Below are 16,330 nucleotides of genomic sequence, written 5' to 3'. Positions count from 1 at the left end.
GGTTCCTCGGGTTCCTTCCCGATATTCTTTTCAACTGAAACACATAATTTTACAATGTTTCAGTACTAGAACTTAAAATAAATCCAAAATAAACTTAACTTCACATTTAGCTAGCTCTAACGTGTTAAATTCGACGTTCTCGAAATTTTGTGTTTCGGGTTACTATTCACTGCACTATTCAAGTCAAATTATTGACTTTCTAAGGCTTAATAGGTATGGGAACTTCAACTTCACCCACATACCACATTTTGGTCACCAAACTTGTTGGTTTTGGTCATTTGTTTAAAGCTTAGGTCAAATTGGCAAAATTGCAAATTTTCGGTTTTGGTTCTCCGAAGTTGCACTATTCCATTGGTCGATCTACTGTTGGAATTTGACAAAACTTCCTTCATAGAAAATGTTCCTTATTGTCTTAAGTGTATTCTCATTTTTGGATCACCTCAATCGGAGTTTTGTAGCTCAAGTTATGGCCAAAATAAGTTTACTGTTCATATGCACTGTTCATACTGCAATTTAGGTGCTGGCAGATTTTTGGTCCAACTTTGGTCAATTGTTTGATCAAGTTAAGTTCATAATTTGGTCTCACTTTCTTCATATGAAATATTTTACTATGTCTTAGGTTTCCATCGGTTCAAGAATCGCCTAAATCCAAGTTTTCTAGAGAGAGTTATAGCTATCCAAACATTGCTGCTCAACTAAAAATCTGCAGAATTTCAGTACATAAATTTTAACTTTGCTCAAGGATTTGAATGAGTTAATGGCCTAATTTGGGTTGGTGTTCTTCATGAAAGTTTTAGGTCTATATCATATCTAATTACTGGTAAAATTTCAGGTCAATTTGACCTACCTAGCTCGAGTTATGACCAAATGAACAGTTACTGTTCATTTGGTCAGTTTGGTGCAGGGCAGCCTGCTATCAACTCACTTTGGTCAATTGTTTCACCAAGTTTTAGTCAGTTTTTGGTCATGGTTCCTTAATGAAAGTTGTGCTCTTTTATGTCTATTTTCATCTCCAATTGGTGGCATATCCATTAGGCTTGTAAAATTTGAGTTTTGGTCCTTCAAAGTAGGTTTGGTCATGCTGCCAGCAGCATGACCATTTACCTCCGAATTTAGTTTTCATTCCTATCATTCCCACACAAGTTATTTGGTCATAATTGACCATTATTTCACTTCACAATAGGTCCAACATGTCATTTATGCATTTCTCCAAATTTTGGTTCATAAACCCTAGCATTGAAACCCTAATCTCACTAACTCTTGCATTTAACTATTTCTAATGATTTTAATGTTAATCATTTAACTAAGTAAGGTTTCTAAACTCATTCAATTGCATCATATTCATGCAAACCATACTCCTCTCAAGCTGCCCCAAAATTCAGTTTGTTCTTCCCCACATTTTTTTTTTCATTTTAAGGTTATTTACAAGCTCTTAATGCCATATAAACACTAATTAAACAAAGAAAAATTAAGGCTTGTATTACCAACCTTGAGCAGAATTTTCTTCCTCCTTTTCTTCAAATTTTCCTTCTTTCTTTCTTGCTCAATCCTCTTCTCAAGTTGCCTAGATAAGCTTTAACTATGGTGGCTAATTTTTCTATGGTGAAATTTTATGATATACAAGCTCAAAATTGAGCTTTAATGGAGTTTGTGGAGATGGAGAGTTAAGAAAAAGAGAGAGATGAGAGAGGAGATGAAGGTTGACGGAAATGAAGAAGAAAAGAAAAAAAAAAACCAATTTCTTTTCTTTTTATTTTGCTTATGGAAGACCACAAAGTCACAATTTAATAATTCATTTAAATAAATTCTTTTATGACATCACCTTTGACTTTTCTAACTTCTTTCTTTTCTTTTTTTTTTATTTATTTTTTTCTATTAGTTCTTTAATTTAATTCTCGATTTCGAAATTTTCTTTTCTCCGATTTTATTTGACAGTTAGGTCAGGAGTCAGCTCTCGGGGTCAATTGACCAAATTGCCCCTCGCCGGTTCATCCCGGTTTGCAAATAATCTAATATTTCTTCCGACTCCCTGACCTAATTTTTTGACTGACTTAACAGTTCTTTTTCGTGATTTTCTCTTTTCCACTGTGTTCATAAGGGTCCTAAGGACCGCAGCGTCACTTTTTACGGTTCGAAATTTGAGTTTAAAATGACTTCGCAGTCGTTCCCGAGGAGGTCACTCATCGCTGTGACTCTCGGCTCGTTTAACATCTTATGTTCTGTTTTTCTTATTTATAGTTAACTAATTAAACATTACTAATTATTTGTATTTATGGCTTCTCATGTTGTCTTAAGTGTGGCTCTAATCTCTTTATTTGTCCGGACCGACACCGGTCACCGGAACAGTGAAATATACCAGGCTATACAACGGGGGTGTTACAATTCTCCCCCCCTTAAATAAATTTCGTCTCGAAATTTTTACCTGGTATCAATCTCTGAACAGCTGTGGGTGTTGTCTCCTCATGTCCTCCTCTCGTTCCCATGTAGCTTCTTGGCCTGAATGATTGTTCCACAGCACTTTTACCAACGGTATCTGCTTATTCCGTAGCTGCTTCACCTCATAAGCCAGAATCTTTATGGGTTCTTCTTCATATGTGAGGTCTGGATTCACTTCTATTTCTTCTACTAGTAGTACATGAGATGGGTCTGATCGATACCTCCTCAACATAGACACATGGAAGACATTATGTATCTTCTCCAACTCTGGAGGTAGTGCCAACCGATATGCCAAAGGACCCACTCTTTCCAGAACCTCATATGGCCCAATGAAACGAGGACTCAGTTTCCCCTTTCTGCCGAATCTCATAATTCTCTTCCAAGGAGAAACTTTGAGGAAAACCTTCTCACCCACTGCATACTCAATATCCCTTCTTTTCAAATCAACATAGGACTTTTGACAGTCTGATGCAGCTTTAAGTCGATCTCTGATCACCCTAATTTTCTCTTCAGTCTGTTGGACAATTTCGGGTCCGATCATCTTTCTTTCACCCACGTCATCCCAACACAACGGGGTTCTACATTTCCTGCCATACAAAGCTTCATATGGAGGCATCCCAATGCTTGAATGGTAGCTGTTGTTGTAAGCAAACTCAATCAAAGGCAAGTGTGTATCCCAACTACCCTCAAACTCAATCACACAAGCCCGTAGCATGTCCTCCAAAATCTGAATTACCCTCTCAGACTGGCCATCTGTCTGTGGGTGGAATGCAGTACTAAAGTTCAATCTAGTTCCTAGGGCTCTCTGAAGACTACCCCAGAATCTAGAAGTGAACCTAGGATCTCTGTCTGACACGATGGATACTGGCACTCCATGTAGTCTCACAATCTCATCAATGTATAACTTGGCCAATCTTTCCAAACTATAATCCATCCGGACCGGTAGAAAATGAGCAGATTTAGTCAGTCTGTCAACAACGACTCAAACTGCATCATGACTTTTCTGTGTCCTCGGAAGTCCCATCACAAAATCCATCGTTATTCTCTCCCATTTCCACTCTGGTACTGGTAGTGGATGTAACAACCCAGCGGGTACTTGATGCTCTGCCTTTACTTGCTGACAAGTTAGGCATTTGGATATAAACTCTGCCACATTCCTTTTCATACCCATCCACCAGTAATGCTCCTTTAGCCCTCTATACATTTTTGTGCCACTGTGGTGCATGGCAAAGGAGACTCATGTGCTTCCTTCAAAATGATCCGCCTCAAATCAACATCATTAGGAACACACATTCTCGCCTCGTGTAGCAATGAGACCATCATCTCTCGATTGAGAATTACGGTTTCTTGCCCTGCCGACTTCTTCCATCGGGCCGATACTTCTGATCATTCTGAGCAGCCATTCTAATCTGATCAACCAACACTGGCTGTACATGCCATGCAATTGCTGTTTGCCCATCATCATTAATCTCTAAACTGGCATGTAATGATCTCAACTCATGTACCAAAGACAAAGGAGTAACTTGTAGACTTGCCATAGTCTTGCGACTTAAGGCGTCAGCCACAACATTAGCTTTCCCTGGCTGATAGTCTTTCAGACAATCGTAGTCTTTTATCAACTCTAACCATCTCCTCTGTCTCAAATTCAGCTCTTTTTGGGTGCTCAAATACTTCAAACTCTTATGATCTGTGTAGATGTAACACTTTTCCCCATATAAATAATATCTCCAGATCTTAAGAGCTAACACAATGGCTGCAAGCTCCAAATCATGTGTTGGATAATTCCTCTCATGCGGTTTCAGCTGGCGTGATGCATAGGCAATGACATTTCGATCTTGCATCAACACACAACCTAACCCGTTGTGAGAAGCATCGCTGTAAACTGTATATTCTTTACCCGGTGTGGGTAAAGTTAGGACTGGAGCTTCAGTCAAACATCTCTTCAATTCATCAAAACTCTGCTGGCATTTATCCGTCCACTGAAATTTTACATCTTTTCTAAGCAGCTTGGTCAATGGAGATGCCAACATGGAGAATCCCTTCACAAATCTACGGTAGTATCCAGCTAAACCCAGAAAACTACGAATTTCTGTGACATTTAGGTGGCCTCCAATTGGGGCGACTTCAATCTTACTTGGATCTACCTTAATGCCCTCTTCTGATACTACATGCCCCAAGAAAGATATTTCTTTCAGCCAAAATTCACACTTCGACAATTTGGCATATAGCTGTTTCTCTCTCAAAGTCTGCAGTACAATCCGCAGATGTCTATCATGCTCTTCTGCATTCCTCGAATAGACCAATATATCATCTATGAATACCACAACAAACTGGTCGAGGTATGGTCTGAAGTTAGTGTTCATCAGATCCATAAAAGCAGCCGGAGCATTAGTTAACCCGAATGGCATAACTAGGAACTCATAATGGCCATAGCGGGTTCTGAAGGCAGTTTTAGAAATACTTTGCTCTTGTACTTTCAGCTGATAATAACCTGATCTCAGGTCAATTTTGGAGAACACAGCTGCACTCCTCAACTGATCAAACAAGTCATCAATGCGAGGCAATGGATATCTATTCTTTATTGTCACCTTATTCAACTGCCGATAATCAATACACAAGCGGAGAGTGCCATCTTTCTTCTTTACAAACAACACTGGCGCTCCCCAAGGTGACACACTAGGGCGGATAAAGCCCTTGTCAAGCAATTCTTGCAACTGCACTTTCAACTCTTTCAATTCTGCAGGTGCCATTCTATATGGCGTTATGGAGATTGGGTCCACACCAGGCATAACATTAATCTCAAATTGCACTTCTCTTTCTGGAGGTAATCCTGGTAACTCATCAGGAAATACATCCGGAAAGTCACATACCGTAGGGATGTCCCTTAGTGCTGGACTCCCCACTTGAGTGTCTATCACATGTGCCAAGTATGCTTCACACCCCTTTCTGATCATTCTTCTGGCTAGTGCAGCCGAAATGATGTTTGATGGCGATAAATGCCTCTCCCGTGTATTACCACATCACCGTCTGAGAGGAGACCAAAAGTGGATCTTGATCTGATCCAATCATAGCATGATGCACAGCTAACCAATCCATGCCCAAGATGATATCATACTCTCTAAAGGGCATTTCAATCAAGTCTCGACAGAAAACATGTCCTTGGATCACCAAAGGACAGTCTCTATAGATTCTGTTGACCGGACCTCTTGTCCTAACGGACTAGTTACTAGCACTTCAAAACCCATTTGCACACATGGAGCGAGAAGTGAACAAACTATGCTAGCACTAACATATGAATGGGTTGAACTGGATCAAACAATACAAATACTTCTTGACCAGAGATAGAAAATATACCGGCTACTACATGGAAGTCTCGGCCTCTTCTCGTTGTCTCATTGAATAAACCCCAGTCAAGCACTTCCTGTCTTGATTGACCAATCTGTGCCCTCAAGCAAGGTGCCTCTACCTCTGCCTCTTCCTCTGCCAAATGACTGTAAACCTCTGGGAGCAGGACTCTGAATAGATCCCTCAGCAGTAGTAGGAGCTGGACCATATCTCGGAGCACTAGTACAGTCTTTAGCTATATGGCCCTTGCCTCCGCAGTTAAAGCAGGCTCCAGTGGCCCAATAACACTCCCCCCCATGAATCTTGCCACAAGTCTCACAGGGGTGGGCAGAATGTGAACCCACTCATTCTGACCGGACCTAGGGGTCTGTCGCAGAATCGGCCCCTACCAAATCTTCCACCTCGACCCCTGCTGGGTCCACTAAACTTCTTTTTCTTTCCAGAGGTAGCACCAGAACTCTGTTCAACTGATTTTTCCCCCTTGTCTTTTTCTGATTTTTCAGCTTTTTCCTTCATCAGGGTTTATACCTTCAACTCTCTCAGTTCAAGTGCTTGGGACATAAGTTACGAGAAGTTCTTTGTATGCGAATCCCACAACTTGCATCCTTATACTGGGCTTCAAACCCGTCTCAAATCTCTTGCACCTTGCCTTACTGGTAGTAAGGAGACTCTCCGCATAGTGACTCAGGCGGGAGAACTCCCTCTCATACTCTGCCACTGATCTATTCCCTTGCTTCAAACTCAAAAATTCTTGCAATTTCTGATCAACATATGCGTCTGGGATGTATTTCTGTCTGAACTCTCTGATAAAGTCATCCCAGGTTAGCACTGGTGGTTCAGCCAAGCTGTGGGGGATGGTCTTCCACCAGTCATACGCATCCCCTTGCAGTAGAGACACAGAATACTCAAACTTTAATTCATCTTGGCAGTGCAGCTTCTTAAATACTCTGTCCATTCTTTCAAGCCATTGCTCTGCCTCAAGTGGGTCTACTGTACCCTTAAATTCTGCAGCCCCATACTTCAATAATTTATCATATTGTCTGGCTGGAGGCAGTGGTTGTGCCACAGGTGGTTGGGGTGGAGCTTGAGCAGGCATACCCCCAGCCATTTGTTGAAACATCGCAGCCATCTGCTGTGCAAATTGTGCAGGGAACTGCGGCATTTGTGGGGCTGGTGCTACTGACCCACTGACATTCGGTAAAGCTGGGGCTTCCCCTTGTGCCTCAGCTTCAACAGACTGCTCAACTGAGCGATCCCCTTCTTCCATTTCAGGCTGAAGTTAGGGTATCTCCTGAACAAGTAACACAAGGAGATTTCCCTCCGTTAGTTCATATTCATGATGTAATGCACTGTATGTAACAATTATGGACATTGAGCAGTTGTACTTAACAAAGAAAAACACAAATTCACAATTTAAAACATAATTCAAAAATTTGCTCTGATACCACTAAAACATGTCACACCTTACCCCTCTGTAAGGCATCACATGATCCCGTAGAATACCTAATGAACTACCGCACTTCACCTACCGATAACTCATTAAGTACCCTACAAGGGATTTTAAAACAATTTTCCTATTTTTGATAAGTGGTGAGCATTTTCTAATAGGCATTTAAAACATTTAGTTAAAATTAAAACTAGTTAATATTTTTTTTGTCCATTTTAGTTTTTCGCAAATTCTATAGAAATTTTGACAGAGTTTCCTTTGTATTTTGAGAAAACCGTTCTTCAAATACCTGTAAAAAGCACTTCTAAAAGTTTTTCTCAACCACTACTTCAATTTCAAACTCAATCTCAATCAATTTCTCAAATTCACAAGTTCAATAATTCCTTCAAAATCATCCATCAATATCATTTATTCATATTCCATTCAAGATAAACAATTTATATATTCATCATACTAAAATTTACATTCAAAAAGTCCAAATTAAAATTTATTACAACTTTTATACAAACTTTGTACAAACTGCTCAAGACCCATGTACATGTCCATACATTTATGTGCAATATATACATCAAAAGAAATATTTACAGTTAGGGTATAAATTATACCCGAAAACTTTAGGCTGGTAGCTTCTCACACCTCGTGACTCGATCTGCTGCTCCTCTAGTCTTTGTATCTGCGGCAATGATAAAGCTATCGCTGAGTACTAGGACTCAGTGGTGCACAATATACTAAAATAATCTTTATGCAAAACTTAAAGCACATTCATTCAAAAATTTAGCTAAACATGAAAATTAAATACAATCATGCATTGTAAGGTTTTACATGTAAACCAAGTTTGTTTCAAAGTATCAAAACACATTTCATAAAACCCACAGCTAGATCATGCCATTCGAAACAAATAGAATCTCAATAGCCAGAGGCTAAAGAGAAATCACATGAATCTCAATAGCCGAGGCTAAAGAGAAATCATATCACAAGGCTAGCTAGCTCAAATATATGGATATCCATTCACATCCTCTTCTTGGCACACCTCAACACTTCTCCGGAGAAGGAATCAAAATTGAAACTAATTACCCCCACTAGTCGTGCTAGTGAGGTGTTCAAATATATGGTCATGACACTGTGGTTTCAAAACTTATCTTAACAATTTGCTAAACATTGTCATTTCAAATATACACAATAACTTTCACAATTTAAATTAAACATCATAAGAATGCCATAATCCAATATTTCACATTATTCAAAACAATATGCAAAAGATGATTATAAAAGTATACGTTGTGCACAAACCTCAAACGAGTCGTCCTTTAGCCTCGACTCGGTTCCTCGGGTTCCTTCCCGATATTCTTTTCAACTAAAACACATAATTTTACAATGTTTCAGTACTAGAACTTAAAATAAATCCAAAATAAACTTAACTTCACATTTAGCTAGCTCTAACGTGTTAAATTCGACGTTCTCGAAATTTTGTGTTTCGGGTTACTATTCACTGCACTATTCAAGTCAAATTATTGACTTTCTAAGGCTTAATAGGTATGGGAACTTCAACTTCACCCACATACCACATTTTGGTCACCAAACTTGTTGATTTTGGTCATTTGTTTAAAGCTTAGGTCAAATTGGCAAAATTGCAAATTTTCGGTTTTGGTTCTCCGAAGTTGCACTATTCCATTGGTCGATCTACTGTTGGAATTTGACAAAACTTCCTTCATAGAAAATGTTCCTTATTGTCTTAAGTGTATTCTCATTTTTGGATCACCTCAATCAGAGTTTTGTAGCTCAAGTTATGGCCAAAATAAGTTTACTGTTCACATGCACTGTTCATACTGCAAATTAGGTTCAGGCAGATTTTTGGTCCAAATTAGGTCAATTGTTTTATCAAGTTAAGTTCATAATTTGGTCTCACTTTCTTCATATGAAATGTTGTACTATGTCTTAGGTTTCCATCGGTTCAAGAATCGCCTAAATCCGAGTTTTCTAGAGAGAGTTATAGCTATCCAAACATTGCTGCTCAACTAAAAATCTGCAGAATTTCAGTACATAAATTTTAACTTTGCTCAATGATTTGAATGAGTTAATGGCCTAATTTGGGTTGGTGTTCTTCATGAAAGTTTTAGGTCTATATCATATCTAATTTCTGGTAAAATTTCAGGTCAATTTGACCTACCTAGCTCGAGTTATGACCAAATGAACAGTTACTGTTCATTTGGTCAGTTTAATCTTGAGGCAGCCTGCTATCAACTCACTTTGGTCAATTGTTTCACCAAGTTTTAGTCAGTTTTTGGTCATGGTTCCTTAATGAAAGTTGTGCTCTTTTATGTCTATTTTCATCTCCAATTGGTGGCATATCCATTAGGCTTGTAAAATTTGAGTTTTGGTCCTTCAAAGTAGGTTTGGTCATGCTGCCAGCAGCATGACCATTTACCTCCGAATTTAGTTTTCATTCCTATCATTCCCACACAAGTTATTTGGTCATAATTGACCATTATTTCACTTCACAATAGGTCCAACATGTCATTTATGCATTTCTCCAAATTTTGGTTCATAAACCCTAGCATTGAAACCCTAATCTCACTAACTCTTGCATTTAACTATTTCTAATGATTTTAATGTTAATCATTTAACTAAGTAAGGTTTCTAAACTCATTCAATTGCATCATATTCATGCAAACCATACTCCTCTCAAGCTGCCCCAAAATTCAGTTTGTTCTTCCCCACATTTTTTTTTTCATTTTAAGGTTATTTACAAGCTCTTAATGCCATATAAACACTAATTAAACAAAGAAAAATTAAGGCTTGTATTACCAACCTTGAGCAGAATTTTCTTCCTCCTTTTCTTCAAATTTTCCTTCTTTCTTTCTTGCTCAATCCTCTTCTCAAGTTGCCTAGATAAGCTTTAACTATGGTGGCTAATTTTTCTATGGTGAAATTTTATGTTATACAAGCTCAAAATTGAGCTTTAATGGAGTTTGTGGAGATGGAGAGTTAAGAAAAAGAGAGAGATGAGAGAGGAGATGAAGGTTGACGGAAATGAAGAAGAAAAAAAAAACCAATTTCTTTTCTTTTTATTTTGCTTATGGAAGACCACAAAGTCACAATTTAATAATTCATTTAAATAAATTCTTTTATGACATCACCTTTGACTTTTCTAACTTCTTTCTTTTCTTTTTTTTTATTTATTTTTTTCTATTAGATCTTTAATTTAATTCTAGATTATGAAATTTATTTTACTCCGATTTTATTTGTGATTAGGTCGAGTCGACTCTCGGGTCAATTGACCAAATTGCCCCTCGCCGGTTCATCCCGGTTTGCAAATAATCTAATATTTCTTCCGGCTCCCTGACCTAATTATTTGACTGACTTAACAGTTCTTTTTCATGATTTTCTCTTTTCCACTGTGTTCATAAGGGTCCTAAGGACCGCAGCGTCACTTTTTACGGTTCGAAATTTGAGTTTAAAACGACTTCGCAGTCGTTCCCGAGGAGGTCACTCATCGCTGTGACTCTCGGCTCGTTTAACATCTTATGTTCTGTTTTTCTTATTTATAGTTAACTAATTAAACATTACTAATTATTTGTGTTTATGGCTTCTCATGTTGTCTTAAGTGTGGCTCTAATCTCTTTATTTGTCCGGACCGACACCGGTCACTGGAACAGTGAAATATACCAGGCTATACAACGGGGGTGTTACATATTCAGTGTTTCTTTCCGAGGGTCATAGATGGCAACTTAATCCTTGCAGAGTTTCCACAACTGTCATTACCATAGCCCAATGTCTAGGTTCGGGATAGTGGGTACGTAAGGGAAAGGTGTTAGACACCCCTTACGCCTAGTCTAACCTCGTTAATTCGAGTGTCAATCCTCTACTAATGTTTCTAAAAGTCTTGTTTATTATTCCTTTATTAAACTTTATCTTAAAAAATGCAATTCTAATCCTACACACGCAAGTAATTCATAAAAGGGTTGTTGTTTACAAACAATTTTCATGCACAAGTAATTCCAATCTATGGGGTTGCTAATTATTTAAATGATATTTACCAGATGACTAAAATTATTTTATTATTGAGAATTTAATTTACAAACAAATTCAATTTCAAATAACCATACGTTTCTATTTCACCTAATTAATTAATTTTCACCAAGTTACCCTAAGGATAATTGAACTAAGTTAATTATGTATATACGTAATTTATTCTAATATCACATAAGGCCCAAACAATCACAACCTAACAAAGATTTCTAACATGCAAATTTATTTTACAATTACCAAGTGTTAAATTAAATTTATTTTATATGCCATTGTTAGTTTAATTTACAAACAAGATTAATTTTTATTTACAAAGTATTTATTTAAATTAATTACATGCAAATATCAGTTAAATTAGAAACGAAGTTAATTTTAATTTACCAAATAAAAATCCTATTATTACTATAATTTTATGCGAATGGTTATTCTAGGAATTTAGGATTACTTACTTGTTAGTAATTGCAGTTGCCATTGGGGCAAGCTACCCTTAAAAAAGGGTCTTCTCTTCTAGTATGGTAATGATATACCTGGCTTACTCCCGTTTAGCTCCATGTAAGCTCCACGCAAATGCCCTCTTTGGTACTTACCTTAAGACTACTTACCAATTTTGTTTGTAATAAAAATAAATAAACTAAAGAAAATAAAAGAAATAAAGAAAATAAGAAAATATTAATAACAATTTACATTGGATTCTAACTCTAGTCTCCTAAAGGGTTAAGATTCCTAATTAGTTACAACTACCTAAGCGTCCAAGTCTTCTAACATGATCCAAACATTTCATAATACTTCTTGAATTAAAAGAATACAGAAAAATATATCAAATATCAATTAAAACCCAAGAAAATACAAGAACATGCATAAATATACAATTTCCAAATTCTGGCAGATTAATGGTAGCAAGAAATCCGATTTCTTAAAAATAGTTAGACATACCTAAAAATCATAAAAAAATTACTGAAGACAGCCTACATATCATACAACATTATAAAATTTATAAACCAAACAAAACTCTAGCCAAATAGTCTACACAAATCGTAACTTTTTCCAGTAACAGAATCGCACTACTTTTTTGTAAAATTCATAACTCACCAACCGTAATAGATATGAATGCAAAACTAATTGGAAAAGATTCACAAGATTCCAAAATTAATTTAAGACACCAGATTTACACAAAAATATTAAGAAACAAGGGAGATATGGGCTCTACAAGTCAGGTATCCTGCAAATCAGATTTTACAGAAATCCTAAATTCAAATAGCCATAACTTGCAAAATATTAAAGCTTGTTTAGTGATTCTTGAGCCTAAAATTAATATAATGTCGTGTAGAATATGAATATAATTTTTACAAATTTTTTACAGATTCAGAAAATAACGAAAATAATAAAAATACGAGAGACAGAAAACTGAACATGTGTAGAGTTGTGTATCCCATCAAATTAAATATGATTACATGATCTATATGAATATATAAAATAAATTAAAAATAAGGAATATAGAATTAAACATTACATGGCATAGATCTTGAAAAGAAAATAAAAGAACCAACCTTTAAAAAATATCGCTAGAAATAAATAAGAACTAAAAGAATTTTGGCTATTCCTCTCTTTAATTTTTTTTCCTTTTTTTATTTTTATTTTTTTTGTCTTCTCCTCCACCTTCTTTTTTTCTCTTTTTTCCTTTTTCTTTTTTTATTTTTTTATCAGTGGGGTATTTATAGGGTTTTGGGAGAGATGTGATAGGGTTTGGAGTCCTAAGGTGATAAAGTTCAGATAACTTAAATAACTAGGATTGCAGAATTTGGGTGAGACTGAGATATGGATGAGGTGTTTCAACCAATAGGAAGAAAGGGGAAGGGGAAGGCACTAATAGAAAGTGAGAAAGAAGTGTGGTAGAGTTTGAAGTCCTAGTATGATAAGGTTCAGATAACTTAAACAATTGGGATTGAGGAATTTAGGTGAGACTGGGATATGGGTGAGGTGTTCCAACCAATAGGAGGAGAGGGAAGGGGGTGGGCACCAATTGGGAGTGAGGAAGAGAGTGGGGCCAATGGGGGAGAAAGAGTTTGTATAGGAGAGGGATAGAGAAAAAGATATTTTCTTATTTTAATTTTCAAAAAATAAATTAAATGGGTCCTATTTAAAATTCCTAACTAGGCTTTCTTAGGCCCATGGCACCCAATTAAACTCAATTAGCTCAATTTAAGAACTACCCATATTAAATTTAAACAAAACAAAATTTTATTTAAATTAAATTAATTTCTCAAAAAGCATATATTTTTTTTTCAAGATCATGCCACGAAATTAATAATTCAGTTCTATGCCTTCAATTATATCTTACAGCCATACAATTTTTCATCATTGGGTTTCCCATGGCCTCAATACACATAATCATCACAAAATAAGGGTCTACAGTTTGCCCCCCACTTTGGCAAAAGTTGAAATCAATGCGAAAGCATTGCTTAAGTTTTGTCAAAGTGAAACTCAATCTTCTAATAACTATGAAACATTGGCTATAAGGATCGAGTACATCTTGCTCGATCGACATGCTCTATGTTATGAGACTAGCTACGGTCTCATAACCGTGATAGTTGTGTCACGTGAAAATTGAGTGCATCTTGCTCTGTCGATACACTCTGCGTTATGAGACTAGCTACGATCTCATAACAGTGATAACTTTGTCATATGAAAATCGAATGCATCTTGCTCTGTTAATACACTCTGCATCATGAGACTAGCTACGGTTTCATGATAATGGCAACTCTGTGATTTGAAATGTTGTGGATTCGTATTTAAGATCTCGATCCTAAACTGCCTACGTATCCCCCTCGCTATCTTGAGGAAGAATCAGACCCACTAGTAGTTCGACACTTGAAACTGTGGTGATGCATGTTCTTCTTCGCCTTGCACACCTACAGGTGACATGTTGATACGTGTTCTTCTACGCCTTACACAACTATGCTATATGCCCTAAATAATGTCTAAGAACTTACCAAAAAACATCTGTCATGAAAATGTTGTGGGTTCGTATTTAGGACTGCAGTCCTAAACTACCTATGTATCCCCCTCGCTATCCTGAGGAAGAATTAGACCCCCTCATAGTTCGACATTTGAAACTGTGGTGATGCATGTTATTCTACGCCTTACACACCTACAGGTGACATGTTGATGCATGTTCTTCTATGCCTTACACAACTATGTCGTGCGCCCTAAACAACGTCTAAGGACTTACCAAAAAATATCTAATTCATGATTTGAAAAAATTGGGATGACTAGGTCTCAAAATTCTCTCTGATTTTTATGCTTCCTGTATGCTACTTCCTATCATGGGCATGCTGATTTTACTAGAGATTCTAAAAAAACTTAGTCCTCTGGGGGACCTCTTTTTGCAAAAACTTTCTTATAACCTCCAAATTTTTTAAAAGAATTGTTAACCAAAAAAAGACTTCCTTAAGGTCACAATACAATTTCCCTCTGATTTTTCTTTTTCTTCTCTCCCCCCATGGTTTCTGCCTTGGCTCATTTCTCTTTGATGAACTCCATTATCTGTGCCCTAACTTTTGCTTGAAATGCCATTTTGGGTTTTCATCTCAGCAGGCTTGCTCTAACTTTTGCCTAAGCGGCCCTTTTGGGTTTTTCACCTAGCGAGCTCCTTTTTTCTTTTCTTTTTCTTGTTCTTTTTCTCTTTTTTTTTTTTTTGAAATTAGACAATCACCAGGGCATTCAAATCAAGCACCTATTCTGTCATGCTCATAAGATAATAGGTTAAATCAAAATAATGCAGTTCAATTACTTAATCTTTTGATGTATCCCTTAAGACACAAACATTCACAATCATAATTAAATAAAACTCATTCCTAGTTAATGCAATAAAAACTTCTTTATTTATTCAGGTACACCATTACTCCCTCTTACATTTAGTTTTACCAAATTTTCAACCTTCCAAAGTTAGAAATAAGCTTTATAACCTGCTGAATGACCATTTCAGGTTTTTCATCCAGATCTTCTCTCATCTCTCCTTTTGCCTAGACCACCTTTTGCAGATTTTCAATCTAGCATTTTTTTTTTCTTTGGCCCTTACTTTTTCCTAGACCGCCTTTTGTAGGTTTTCAGCCTAGCGAGCCTATCTCATACAAAGTACCATTTGAGCCTGTCTAAATTGACTGGTTCTTGAAATTCATTCCCATCCAAGTCTGATATTCTTACCATAGCAAGATCTTTTTGACTATGTATGGAGCATCCTAGCTTGGGTTAAACTTTCCTCTTAAATCAAAAGGGACGGGCCGAGCTTGTTTCAAAACCATGTCTCCCTCTTTGATCTTTCTTGGCTTCACATTCTTATTAAAGGCTCTAGCTATCTTCCTCTGATAAGCCTGCATATGTTAGGAGTCTCACATCCTCTTCTCATCAATCAAAGCTAGTTTTTCATATCTCTTCTAGGCCCACTCATTTTCTAGGATCTTAGCTTTTAGCATCACTCTTAAGGATCTGACCTCTTACTAAGTGGATAGCAAATATTTAGTCCCATACACTAAAGAGAATAGGGTTGCCCTCATGGATGTCCTTGTAGTACTACGATAACCTTAAAGAACAGGGAGTTTTTCAGGCCAATCCTTATATGTTTTAAACATTTTTTTTTAACTAGAACCTTTCCATTCATATGGGGACCACACATTTCTGTATATACTTCTTTCATTATTTGCTCAGCCTATTTTTCTATAAGACATAAGAGTTTGTAGAATTGCCCCCCAGCTAAAGTAAGTTAAGTGGCTAATCTATGAATTATTGCTCTATCTCTTTTATTGACTGATTGCGAGTATTCTTTCACTTCCAGAGTGTCACACCCTACCCCTCTGTAAGGCATAACATGATCCCGTAGTATACCTAATGAATTACCAACTTCATCTACTGATAACCCATTAAATACACTACAAGGGATTTTAAAACTTTTCTTACTTCTTTTTACAGTGGTGAGCACAATTTACAGGTGTTAAAAACTTTTTTGAACTGAAGTGAAACAGCTAACACATTTGGACTATTAGTGACTTCTGTAAAAATTTTGGCAGAGTGCCATCTATA

This window comes from Hevea brasiliensis, chromosome 15, assembly GCF_030052815.1.
Source record: "Hevea brasiliensis isolate MT/VB/25A 57/8 chromosome 15, ASM3005281v1, whole genome shotgun sequence".
In the NCBI taxonomy this organism is placed as follows: domain Eukaryota; kingdom Viridiplantae; phylum Streptophyta; class Magnoliopsida; order Malpighiales; family Euphorbiaceae; genus Hevea; species Hevea brasiliensis.
This window is presented reverse-complemented; position numbering follows the sequence as displayed.